The sequence below is a fragment of the Ictidomys tridecemlineatus genome, chromosome 11, assembly GCF_052094955.1.
Source record: "Ictidomys tridecemlineatus isolate mIctTri1 chromosome 11, mIctTri1.hap1, whole genome shotgun sequence".
In the NCBI taxonomy this organism is placed as follows: Eukaryota; Metazoa; Chordata; class Mammalia; order Rodentia; family Sciuridae; genus Ictidomys; species Ictidomys tridecemlineatus.
This window is the reverse complement of record NC_135487.1, coordinates 13329285-13341755: the sequence shown is the minus strand read 5'-3', so window position 1 is coordinate 13341755 and position 12471 is coordinate 13329285. Positions and strand designations below refer to the sequence as shown.

Here is a 12471-nt window from a genome sequence, read left to right as displayed (position 1 = left end):
AGCTGCCTAAGTTTGTCACAGCATGTTTTGGGCCTTGGTGTCTTCATTTCTCACATGAGGACAACCGTTAGCATTTACCAAGTGCTGACTGTATGCTAGCCACTGGAAAACGTCTCTTGTATTCATGACTTTATGACGATCCACTTTTCAGATGAGGAAACAGAGGTTCAGAGAGGTGAAATGTCACTCAGCAGATGAGTGGCAGAAGCTGCCAGGTGCTCAGCTAGTGTCCAGTGCCCCTGCCCAGTGAAAGGTGTGTGGGGAGAGAGAGGGCTTTGGAGAGTGGGTCAGAGACGCACATGACCAGGTGTCATTAGCACCCTCTGCTGGCCTCTCCCGGATTCCTTCCTGCCACCAGGGCTAGCCTTTGAAGACACAGACATGACCGCCTCACTCCCAGTTCAAAACCCTTCCGGGGCCCTCACTGCCCGTGCAGAGTCCAAACTGAGCTGCTCAGATCAGGGTCCTTTGTGTCTGGCCCTTCACCTCCTCCCCATGGACCTTCTACCCTGGCCACACCACTTCCTGGTCAGGCCTCCCCCGCCCCCCCAGCTCAGGCAGCTCCTGCTGCCATTTCCACTGTGTCCTTAAACTCCTAATCTTCCCCTGCAACAAGCCAATGTCATTTCTTCTGTCACTCCCTCCTGGTGTTCCCATCACCTCAAGGAGCGCTCTGCTTGCCTTGTTTTGAATTTGATGATGAGGACTTTTCCCAACCCGCCTGAGCCTGCCTAGAGTCTTGGAGGAAAGGAAGCTTGAGAGTTGCCTGGTGTCCCCAGCCCCAAGACCTGGAACCGTGAACATTTGTGGCCGGGTGAATGGATCAAGAGAGCGGATCAGGAGCTGTGGAAGATGGTATGTCAGAAAGGCTCTCTGGGTCAAGGCCCGGGCCCAGGTTCTGGACAGCTCCATCTGTATCCCACTCACTAGGTTTGAGAGCTGATGCCCACAGCTGGTCAGATCTGGAACTGAGCTGTGTGACCTTGGTAGGTCACTTCACCTCTGAGTCTGGTTCATCATAATTCCTCTGGTTTGTGAAATGGGATAACAATATGGCTGCTAAGAGGATTCAGTGAGATAGTGCAGAAAAAACTCCACAGCAGACCCTAATCTGCAGGAAGGTAGGTGCACCTGTCCTCCTGGCATTATCCCCATCAAGATCACCTCCATCAAAGCTGCCACCACCATCACCACCACATTCACCACCATCACCACCACCTTCACCATCACTATGATCACCATCACCACCATTATCACCACCATCATCACCACCACATTAACTACCATCACCATCACCATGATCACCACCACCATCACCACCACATTCACCACCATCACCATCACCATGATCACCACCACCATCACCATCACCATCACCGTGATCACCATTACCATCACCAACACCACCACATTCACCACCATCATCATCACCATGATCACCACCACCATCACTACCACATTCATCACTATCACCATCATCACCACCATTACCACCACCATTACCACCATCACCATCACCACCACCACCATCACCATCACCATCACCATCACCACCACCACCACCATCATCACCACCATCACCATTGCCATCACCATCACCACCATCGTCACTACTATCATCACCATCACCATCACCACCACCATTACCACCATCACCATCACCATCACCACCATCGTCACTACTATCATCACCATCACCATGATCACCATGATCACCATCACATCACCACCATCATCATCATCTTTCCATTGTCATGTATAACTAGAAAGAACAAATAAAAAAACAAAAGAAAAAAATAGATGGGTGAACCTCAAGGGTATTATGGAGTTTTTTGTTCTTTTTTTAAATAGGCCCCAAGGGTCGGGATGAGGTTCCTCCTGGAGCATGGGCTGAGGCCTTTGTGGTTTGTGTTTCTCAGCCTCTCCACTGGGTCTCCACTGGGTCTCCACTGGGTCTCCACTGACACCACCTGGCTGGGAGGAGCAAAGGCGGCTCATTATTGCTTCCCACGTGGCCTCCATGGATGGTGGAGCTGGAGAAGGCTTACTGACTGTTGGATGGTGGTAGGAGATTTGGTTTCCACGGCTGTGGAATGCCAGCCTCAGAACATTAGACCGAAAGCTAAAATTACAGACAGCTGCCAAGGAGGGGAAGTTGATTGGATGAACAGCCCCAGGGCACGCTGAGGTCAACCAGAACTGAAGCAGGAATGGGCTGCAGGTCCCGGAGTGAGCAGGCCTTAGGTAGTTCAAGAAGGAACGTTTCAGTATCTTTGTGCCAGTTTTAGAGAGTTGGGGACCAGATGGGAACCAGGAACTGTCATGAACAAAACACCTGGGCTGTACTTAGTAACTCAGTTTATACTAATTCTAGAGTGCAGGGCAGGGGATGGAATGATCTGGGGTGTCTGTTTTCAGAAGTTCTTGTCTTTATTGTCTAAACACTATAGTCTCTCAACAAGTTACTTAGTGTTTACATTGCATGGGTAGAATAAATAATCTACAGGTGAATTACGTGCACAGGAAGCTGTGCCTGGTTATATGCACATACTATGCCATTTCATCCTTAGGGACCCTAGGGGGGCCTGGAACCAATCCCCTCCAGACACCCGCAATGACTGTACAGCCACCCGCCAATGCATGCTCCAGTCACCCTGGGAGCTAGTGTCTTTTCTCTCCTGTTTCATCAGGAGGATCCAAGGCCCTGGAGCTGATGTGACTCACCTGGGGCCCTGCAGGGAGAAGGTGTGCAGGCATGATTTGAATTCCTGTCTGTTCGTTTAGGGTTCAAGTTCTTAACCGCTTGGCTTGACAGCCAGGGATGGTGGAAGGGGTTGGCAGGAGGGGTCTGCTGGAGCTGGGCCCCCACTTAGGAGGGCTCTGGAGAGCTGTCCTGAGTGTCCTCTTGCTCTCTGGTCCTCGAGTGAGGAGCCTATTTGGTGGCTTCAGGCACACATGCCAAGCCAGGCCCCCTGGTGCCTGCCCACTGAGAAGGCCATGGGGCAATGCAAATCATGTTTGCCCACACCCAGTATGGATCCGCAAATCCCTGAATAAAAATTACACATTGCTGTAATTTACCAACACCGCCCTGCCACTCACAGCCGCGGGGGGAGGCTGAGTGCCGGGAAAGCCGTCAACAGCCTGGGGCCTGCTGGGCGGCTGCGGCTCGGGAAGGGAAGCAGTCTCTCAGGGCTTCTGCTGCCACCACGGTGCTGGCAGAGGGAGGGCCTGGCTCTGTGGAGGCCCCGAGGGTTGACCCAGCCCTGGTGTTGGACTAGCACTGATCCCCGCCCCCTGGCCAGAAGCCCGTGGTGGTGACCATCAGAAACCAGTCAACGCAGCTAACCCCCCTCCATCACTGCCTCCTCCTCTCCATTCTTGCAAGAAGCCTGAGAAGCAGGTACTTTGTCACCCTCATTTTGTGAAGGTGGAAACAGGCCCAGAGAGGCTAAGAGACTCACTCAAGGTCACCCTGCCCAGTAATTGGTGGAGATGTTCCCAAATTAACTCGGATTGATTAAAACATCTGGCTCTCAGCCACGAGGCTGCCCTGCCAGACCTGCCTCCCGCCTCCGAGACCCATCAAGAGCCATCCCTCCAGGGCGCAGGCGCAGCAGTGGACTCCGAGAGGATCCCTGAGAACAGACCTGGACCAGCTTACTGTGTGTCTCAGGCCTTTGAGCCTGTAACCATTCCGTGTGTTCACATGCAACTCCATTTGTGGACTTGGGATTTTGCACGTGTCCAGATTGGGTTGTGTGAGTTCCGCACGTGTTCCCTTGCGCATGCGTGCTGGCGGTGACAGCCGGCTGCTTGGTGCGCTTGTCTGTAGGTATTAGCATACATACGTGCGTCATGCTAAAGTGCTTAAGAGTATATCTGATTTGTCTTGGGTACTTACTAGGTTCCAGACACAATCCTAGGTGCTTTTACAGGTATCACCTAATGTCATTCTCCAATAATCCAAGAGGCAGGTACTGTTAATATCTCCAAATCACAGGTGAGGAAATCAAGGAACAGGGAGAGCTGGAGTTGCCCAAGCTTCCCTTCTTTTGCGGGGACAAAGCTGCTTTGTATCTTAAGCATCCTTGCTCCTTTTTGGCCCATGTGGCTTAGGCATTGGTTTGTCCCCCTCACCACACAGGGGCTGACCCGGATGGGGCAAGTCAGAGTCGCTGGGGGGGTTCAAGCGGCTCCAGAGCAGCCCCGGAGGTAGTTCAGTGTTGCTCAAAGAGCAGCCAAAGGTAGGACTGTCACCTTCCTGGGCCGCGCCTGGAACTTGGAGCTGGAGTCTCTACGCTGGGACCTGTGTTTCATCTGCCCTCAGGTCACCCTTGTGCACTTAAGAACCTGGATCCTGGAGCCACACTGTCCTGGATGGGGGTTGGCCCTGCTGCTCTGCCATTCCTTAGCTAAGGACAAGTTATATCAGCTTTCTGTGCCTCAGTCTGCAGCTCTGTGAGATGCAGGTAATACTAGACCCGGGTTTTTTGAGAATGAAGTGGGTTAATTTATACAAAATGCCTAGAGGAGTTCCCAGCATGTGACCAGCAGCAGGGGGGCCTCCTGTCACTGCCATTATGCAGGGATGACTTGTGACCCGGTCCTGCTCCAGTGAGCACCAGCCTTGGGACTTTGGTTGCAACCATGGGGAAAAAGTCACCTCTCCCTCCTTAGGGTGGAGGCCTGGAGATGCTGATGACTGCTTGCCACCACAGAGGGACAGTTTGTCTGAGAATAAAGCCCCAAAGAAGGAAGTCAAAAGGAGAGGGGTCCCTGAGGACATTCTTGGAGAACCTGGATTCCTGCCTGAAACCCCTGGACGTGCATTTCGTTTGAGTCGGGCCCTTGTCACGTACCCTGGAAGCACTCCTGCGGGGGGCTGATCTCACCCCAGCATTTCGCACGTGAGCCCATGGCTGGTGAGTGGTACAACGATCGAACACCTGATCCCCGGACTGGCACCCCTTTTTGGATGCTGGGCCCAAGCTCCCTGTCATCCACAGTCGTGGCGAGCAGAGCACTTGAGCTGTGTGGGGACGTTTTGTTGAGGCTCCTTGGCCTTTGGATGTCAAACAGATCTTTCTCCTGCCAGGCCTCCCTGGAGCAGCTGCTGGGCTCTGTCATTGAAGACGCCTCGGTCCTCAGCCCCAGGCTGGTGATGGGCTGATGCCAGAGGCTGGGAGCCCTCTGGGGCAGTGACTGTGACCCGCTCCTTTCTTCCCTATTCAGCCAAGGGGTGTGTGGGGTGGGCATGGCCAGAGGCCACCTTCTTGCCTCCGTTTTTCCAGCCTGCCGCCCTGGCTTCCGGTGTCTGCCTGCCTTTCTGTCATCTCCCCCAGGGTGTGCCCTATATTTTGCCCAGCTCTCACACTCCTCCCTCCATTTCAATTTGGCCTCCCCATTTCAATTTCCACCTTCTTCTTATCTCCCCAACTCCCAGCCTCCTTTAAGCTCTCCCATCCGGCTTCTCCCCATCTCCCCCAGCCTCGCTGCTCACCCCAGGGACCCCCCACCCCTATCCTTGACCTCTTCCCAGGGCTCCGACTCTCCCACCTTCCCCTGCCTCAGGCAACAACTCACACCTGTCTCCCTTTCTCTCTCTGGCTTCTGCAGGTGGCCCGCTGCCAGTCGGGTACCAGCCGGTTGCCATGGGAACCACTGAGTAGCTTAGGAAGCTGCCATAGATCTAATCACGGGCTGTGAGGCTTCAAGGAACAGCTCACTTTCTGGATGAAAGACTGGTGCTGACAGCCGTTTAGGCAGATGCTGGGGGGCGGCGGGAGGGGGAGCAGAAGCCATGGGTGATACCAGCCTAGTCGCAGGTCACCAGGACAGGAGGCCAGGTCCATCGTGTCTGTGCCTCATGGTCACTGTCAGACCCTCTGGGATTTTCCTGAAGAGGTCGTGGGTACTGCATTTGTTTTCTCCTTGTTCCCCCATAGCTCAAATCCATTCATTCATTTGCTCAGCCGATGCCCCCTGACGGTCCTGTGCTCTGGGCTTCCCTGTGCAGTCAAGGAGACAGATCCCTACCTAGAAACCTGTCCCAGAGGGCCCAGGGTCCCTGGTTGGAGGCATCTAGTGCTGGGGGAGGCCTAGGTGGGCAGGAGGCCCCTGCTTGCGGGGGAGAGTGGGGGTCCTAGGATGTATCCTTGAGCCACGTCTCAAAGGGAAGAACAGGAGTTTGTCAGCCAGGCTGATGGTGAGGGCCTGCAGTTCTGTCTTTGAAGTGGGGCTTGGAAACTGATTTTGTGTGTCCATCCTGGGCAGTTCAGACACAGCACAGCAGGAAGCATGAGGAATGACAGCGACAGACATTTTTGCAAGGGCTTTTTGCAAGAGCAGCCCTCTCTCATAGCTGTGCTGACAACCATGTGGGGGGATTCCACTCCTAGAGAAGTAGCCCCAAATTCATAACCCCCAGGTCTCCTGGGGTGCGTGGCCTGTGTTTGGGAAGGGCAGAGTATGGGGGCTGGGGGGGTCACCTGGTGGCCATTGTAGTTTTGTAGCCAACAGGGCTACAGCTCAGCTTCCCAGGACAGAAGGCCTGAAGCTCGGTCTAGTTTTAGATGGCTTCCCCTGGTTCCAGGCTTTTGATTTCTTTCATCCAAGCCAGAGACTGTGTTTGCACATAATTTGCATACATTTGCATGTGGTGTTGCAGGACCCAGCACAACATGCAGAAAACACGTTTTTCTCGCCAGGGTGCTGGCAGCCTGGATCCGAGCCCGGGTGTGCAAAGACCAGGCCTTGGCCGCTCCTCCTGCCTCCAGGGCCTCCAGCCTTCCTTCCCCAGCCATGAACACAGACCCAGGCCAGCAAGGCCTGGAAGCCGCTGCACATAGGAAGCCTGGATTCTTCGGGTCCTGCCCAGGGCACTTCTCTGTCTCCACCTGCCTTCGTAGGAGTCTAGGGTTGACTGGACAGGAGGGAGGGAGGGGGTGAACCAGAAAGTTCTCTCTCACTTACCCACTCATCTGAGTCTGCTCACCAGGTGCTCACACTGTACCAGGCAGGCCCTCTGTTGTGGAGTGAGTCAAACCAGCCATGGTCCCTGCCCACGGGGAGTTACGAGGAGAAGGGCTTTGATCTGATGTCCGCCCAGATCAAAGCACGATTGCAAGTTTGATATGCAACAGAGACATCTGTGGTGCTGTGTGTGAAATCAGAATTAGTCTTGAAGATCATGGAAGAATTTCTGGAGGAAGTATCTCCACTGAGATGTTAAGTATGAGACGCTAGGTAAAGAGGAATTACAAGAGCCTTCCAGACAGGATAGAAAGCATGTGCAAAGGCCCTGAGGTGGGAAGGAGCAGGAGACCGAGCAGAAGGGACAGGAAGGCAGTGTGACTGAGGGAAGAGGGCTGGGAAGTGTGTAGATAGGAAGCCAGGCTAACTCCTCACCTTTCTGGCACATTCTAGAAGGCTCTCTTTAATGAAGATATGCCTTTATTTAGCCATCACCATTAAGCAAGGAAGTGACATTAGGAGAGTGTGAAGCATGGATAGAGCTAAAACAGGAGCACAAGTCGGAGCTGTGGGGATCACGCAGGTGATAGGAGGCAAGAGCTTGTGTTGGGGGACTGTGGGTGGAGGTGGAAGGAAGGGCAAGGAAGCGTGAGATCACCAGGGGGCGCCAGACACAGATGAGGCTTGGTAGGAGGTCAAGGGTAATTGACAATTAGGACTAGATTTCCGAGCACCTTCCGAGTCAGGAAAGGGAGCCACTGAGGGAAGTGATGGATATGGGGCTGGGGGACCTGGGGGGCCCTGGGTCGGGGAAGAGGAGCCGGAATTGAATTAGGGTTGCGCTGAGTTTGCATTGCCTTTGAGGTCTCCTCCTGGCCGCTGGGTAGAGGGTCTGGAGTCAGGGAAGAGGTGGGGTGGGGTTGTGTCCTCCCACCGCTGCTCCTCATTGCAGGAATCCCTCTGCATCCTGCACCTTCTAGAAGCACCCAGCCTCATCCGTCTTCAGATTTGCATTTTTGGCTTATTGCCACCCTAAGGGGAGGCCCATTTTGGCCACCGCTCTTCTGCTGTTTATGTCCTCATTGGTCTTCCCCCACCAGGCTCAGAGCCTAGAGGACAGCTTCTTCTTTTCTCAGCATCCCCAGTGTCCACCGCGGGCCTGATGGAGGCCAGTTGTGGTGTGCATTTGTGGAAGGAGTGGCCAGATGCCAGGGTTTTATTTTCTAGATTCTGCCTTCCCCTAGGGAGGGGAAGGCTTTTATTTTCCTCTTTTGGGTGTTGCTGATTGAACCCAGGGGTGCTCTACCACGGAGCTACGGCCCAGTCCTTTTCTTGTTTTGTTTGTTTTGAGACTGAGTCTCACTAAGCTGTCCAGGCTGGCCTTGACATTGTGATCCTCCAGCCTCAGCCTCCCAAGTAGCAGGGGTTGTACGTGTGCATCATGGTGCCTGGCGTGCCCTTGGCTTCTCAAAGGTAACAACTGGGCTTCATGCCCAGCTGTGCCCTGCGCAGAGCCGGGCATGCACACAGTTGGTGCTCAGTAGAGGCTTGGGGTTTCCTTCCATAGGCAGCCCCTTCCCAAACAAGTAGAAGCCAGCCTCTGATCCACGTGGGTGGCCTGCGTCCCCTGGGTGTAACAGATCTGCCTGTCTCGTTGCCCACGTGTCCCGCCTTCCCCGCAGAGCACAGGATTAGATGGCTGTTCAGTAGCTCAAGTGCGCAAATATTCCTTTCAAAATTATTACATTCACCCTTTGTTGGCAGAACATGCCACACAAAACATCCAGCCTCTTATTGAGTGTGGGAGTCTGTTTTCTGCTTCTGCTTCACCAGCAGAACTGAGGCCGACAGGCCTCATCAGGGTTCCAAGTGTCTGCTTGGCCAAGTTGTGGCTGGAGCCGAGGGCCAGTGGGAGCTGATCCTGGGTTAACCCGGGCTGACCCAGGCAGGGCCGTCCTCACCATCACCTGGGCGTCTTCATCACTGACACCAATACCAGCATCACCTCTGCCATAGCTATTGCCACCATTGCCAGCCACATGACCGCCATCACCACCACCACCACCACCACCACCATCACCATCATCAGCTTTTTTGCTGCTGTGACCAAAAGACCTGACAAGAACAGTTTCAGGAGGAAAAGTTTATTTGGGGTCTCACGGTTTCAGAGGTCTCAGTCCACAGATGGCCAACTCCATTCCTCAGGGCCCGAGGTGAAGAGGAGCATCATGGCAGAAGTAGGTGGTGGAGGAAGGCAGCTGGGGGGCATGGCTCCAGGAAGCAGAGAGAGCTCTGCTTACCAAGGAGAAAATGTAACTCCCAAAGGCAGCCCTCCCAGACCTCCTCCTCCAGCCACACCCTACTGCCCACGGTTACCACTCAGGAAACGCCTATCAGGGGTTAATTCACGGGGTTAAGGTTCTCAGAACCCAGCAATTTCACCTGCAAACCCTCTTGCATTGTCTCGTGTGTGAGCTTAGGGGGTCACTTCACGTCTAAATCATAACAACATCATTACTAACATCATCACCACTATCACACCGTCACCACCACTATCACCGTCACCATCACCACCATCAGTAACACCTTCACCACCACCACTAACACCATCACCATCAATAACACCATCACCATCACCACCAGCACCATCACCATCACCACCACCACTAACACCATCACCATCAATAACACCATCACTATCACCACCATCACCACCACTATCACCACCACCACTAACACCATCACCATCAGTAATACTATCACCATCACCACCATCACCATCACCATCACCACCACCACTAACACCATCACCATCAATAACACCATCACCACCACTGTCACCGTCACCATAACTACCATCAGTAACACCTCCACCACCATCAAAATACCATCACGATCCTCACCATCACTACCACTATCACCATCACCACCATCAGTAACACCTTCACCACCACCACTAACACCATCACCATCAATAACACCATCACCATCAATAACACCATCACCATCACCACCATCACCACCACTATTACCACCATCAGTAATACCCTCACACCATCACTAAAACCATCACCATTACCACCATCACCACCATCACCGTCACCATCATCACCACCACTATCACCATCATCATCACCACCATCACTAACACCATCACCACCATTGCCACCATAACTACCACAATTAATAATACTATTAATTATTAACATTTATAGAGATTATTACCTGAGATAGATTTAGAGCTAAGTACCTTGTGTGCATAATTTTCTTTAATTTTCCAAATGCCCTTAGGGGCAGGTACATTTTATATTCTTATTTTATAGATGACAAAACTCAAGCTCAGAGAGGTTGAAAAACTTGCACAACATCACATAGACAGAAAGTGCTAAAATTATTATTTTTTTTAAAACTCAAGTCAGACATTTAATGAGTATTTATTAGCACGCAGGATACGGTACCTCTTATGACTAGGGATGCCAAAATCAGTGCTTTCTGACCTTGGGGGGTCTTTATATCTGTTTTAGTCAGGTTTTGTGTGGCTATGACCAAAATGTCTAACAAGGACAATTTAGAGGAGGGGAACATTTATTTGGGGCTCATGGTTTTCAGAGGTTTTAGTTCATAGATGGCTGATTCCATGGCTCTGGACCCAAGATGAGGCATCCTGTCATGAGGGAGGGGCCAGCAGAGGAGAGCTGCTCAGCTCATGTGGGGTCAGGAAGTACAGAGTGACAGAGAGTGGGTGGGGGGGATACCCCAGGGAAGAGGCACCGCCGTTATCCAGGGCCTGCCCACCGTGACCCCCTCCTGTAGCCGTGCTCCCCCTGCCGACAGTGCCCACCCAGCCAGTCCGTTCCAAGTGGGATGGGTGGATTAGGTTGCAGCTATCATCCTGCATCAACAGGAGTTTCTGGGGGACACCTCACATCCTTACCTTAACAACATCCCCCCAGGGAGATCAGACATACAACTAATACGAAACAGCTTAAAGGTCTGTCTTAAAAGAGACGCAAGCAAACTACCCTGAGCCATGGGGAAAGGAAGATCAATCGTGGTTAAGACCCAAACTTAGAGGGACTCGACGAATACAAACATTTTGATAAAATCTGTCCGAGGAGTTTTGCTCACCTAAGAACCCTCCTGCCCCTCCGACCGCCCCAGGGGTCCGGCCAACTCCAGGGAAGCCTCGCTCTCTTTCTAACTCCACAGGCCTGTACCTGGGTCAATGGTTTCTGCTGCTCAGGGTTCCCCCGGCCCACCATCTTGGTTTCGGCTGGAAAGAGTTTCACTGGCCTTTCATAGACGGAGAAAACGGAGACGGAGAGGGGAAGAACTCGTCAATGGCAGACTCAACCTCCGTTTCCATTTCCCAACCGCTTAGCCATTCTGTAAGGACCCGGGACTCTGAGTTTATCAAGAATGGAAGCAGCAGCTCCCCTGTGAGCACGCTCCTTCCTCACCTGCTGGTTTATGCAGTGAAGAGGGGGAGTGCGGGGGACGCGCTGGCCCCTGCTGTCACTCATTCTTTGGCCCCTTCTCAGGGCAGATGGGCGGGTCTGGGGCAGGGGACCAAGACCTCTTTGTCCACCAGTTCTTCAGGGTTTCTATTCTCCGTGTCTGGCCAGGGAACCCTTCCCTTAGATGAGGAAGGCCCCAAGCATGAGGAGTGGTCTCCAGATCCCTCCTCCGTGAAATGGGCCAGCAGCATTTCAGCCTGGGCTTCCCACCTGGACTGGCAGGCAAGAGGGACTCCGCGTTGTTTGGTCTGAGTGCGGAATGGAACTCCCACCTTCTGGCATCCTCTCAAGAGACTGCAGAAAGGCTTCCACTTGCCTTTTGATGAGCTCGGAGTCTGAGGCTCCGGTTCCTTTGAATGTGACTCATGCTGAGGCTGGCTTCAGGGAGGAGGCAAGGAGCCTGCTCTAGGGGGTCCCGCTCCATTCCTTCGCTTGCTCATCCCACAAACAGTTTTGACCTCCCACGAAGGGCCAGGCATTGTGCTGGGAAGGGGGGACCAGGGTGGAGGACAAAGGAGACACGGGTTCTTTCCTTATGGGGAAGAAGGGCCGACAGATGTGACACCCAGAGTTATGTGAGGGGAATGTGATTATAAACACTTCCCAGCTCTACTCCAAAGAGGCAGGGCTGCGTAAGGACCCGGAAGTGCTCATGTGAGAGGCTGGCAGCTCTTCTTGAAGCTGCGCCTGCAGGCTGGGCTTCTGGCCGAGCACCCTTGCCACCTTGGCTAGACCTACGTGTGTCCGTTCCTCTGTCTTCTATCATATTCTTAGTGCTTTACCTCGTTCCTGTTAGCTCATTTCACTTTTATTTCTGTAAGAACTAGATGGGGAAACTGAGGCACAGAGAGATGGAATAATCTGTTCAATAATATATGACTAGGAAGTGTGTGTGGGGGGGTGAGGACTTGAACCCTAGCCCTCTGGGGCCCCGCCTCTTATCACATGCATTCAGTCTCTGGTGGGCGAGTGGGTTTAA

General features: G+C 53.2%; 1 long non-coding RNA gene across 7 annotated transcripts in view; it reads left to right on the top strand.

The window, feature by feature from the left end:
- LOC110599226 (uncharacterized) overlaps positions 1-12471 on the top strand; it is a 47745-nt gene that overhangs the window by 5379 nt on the left and 29895 nt on the right. The gene's annotated exons all lie outside the window — the stretch shown is intronic.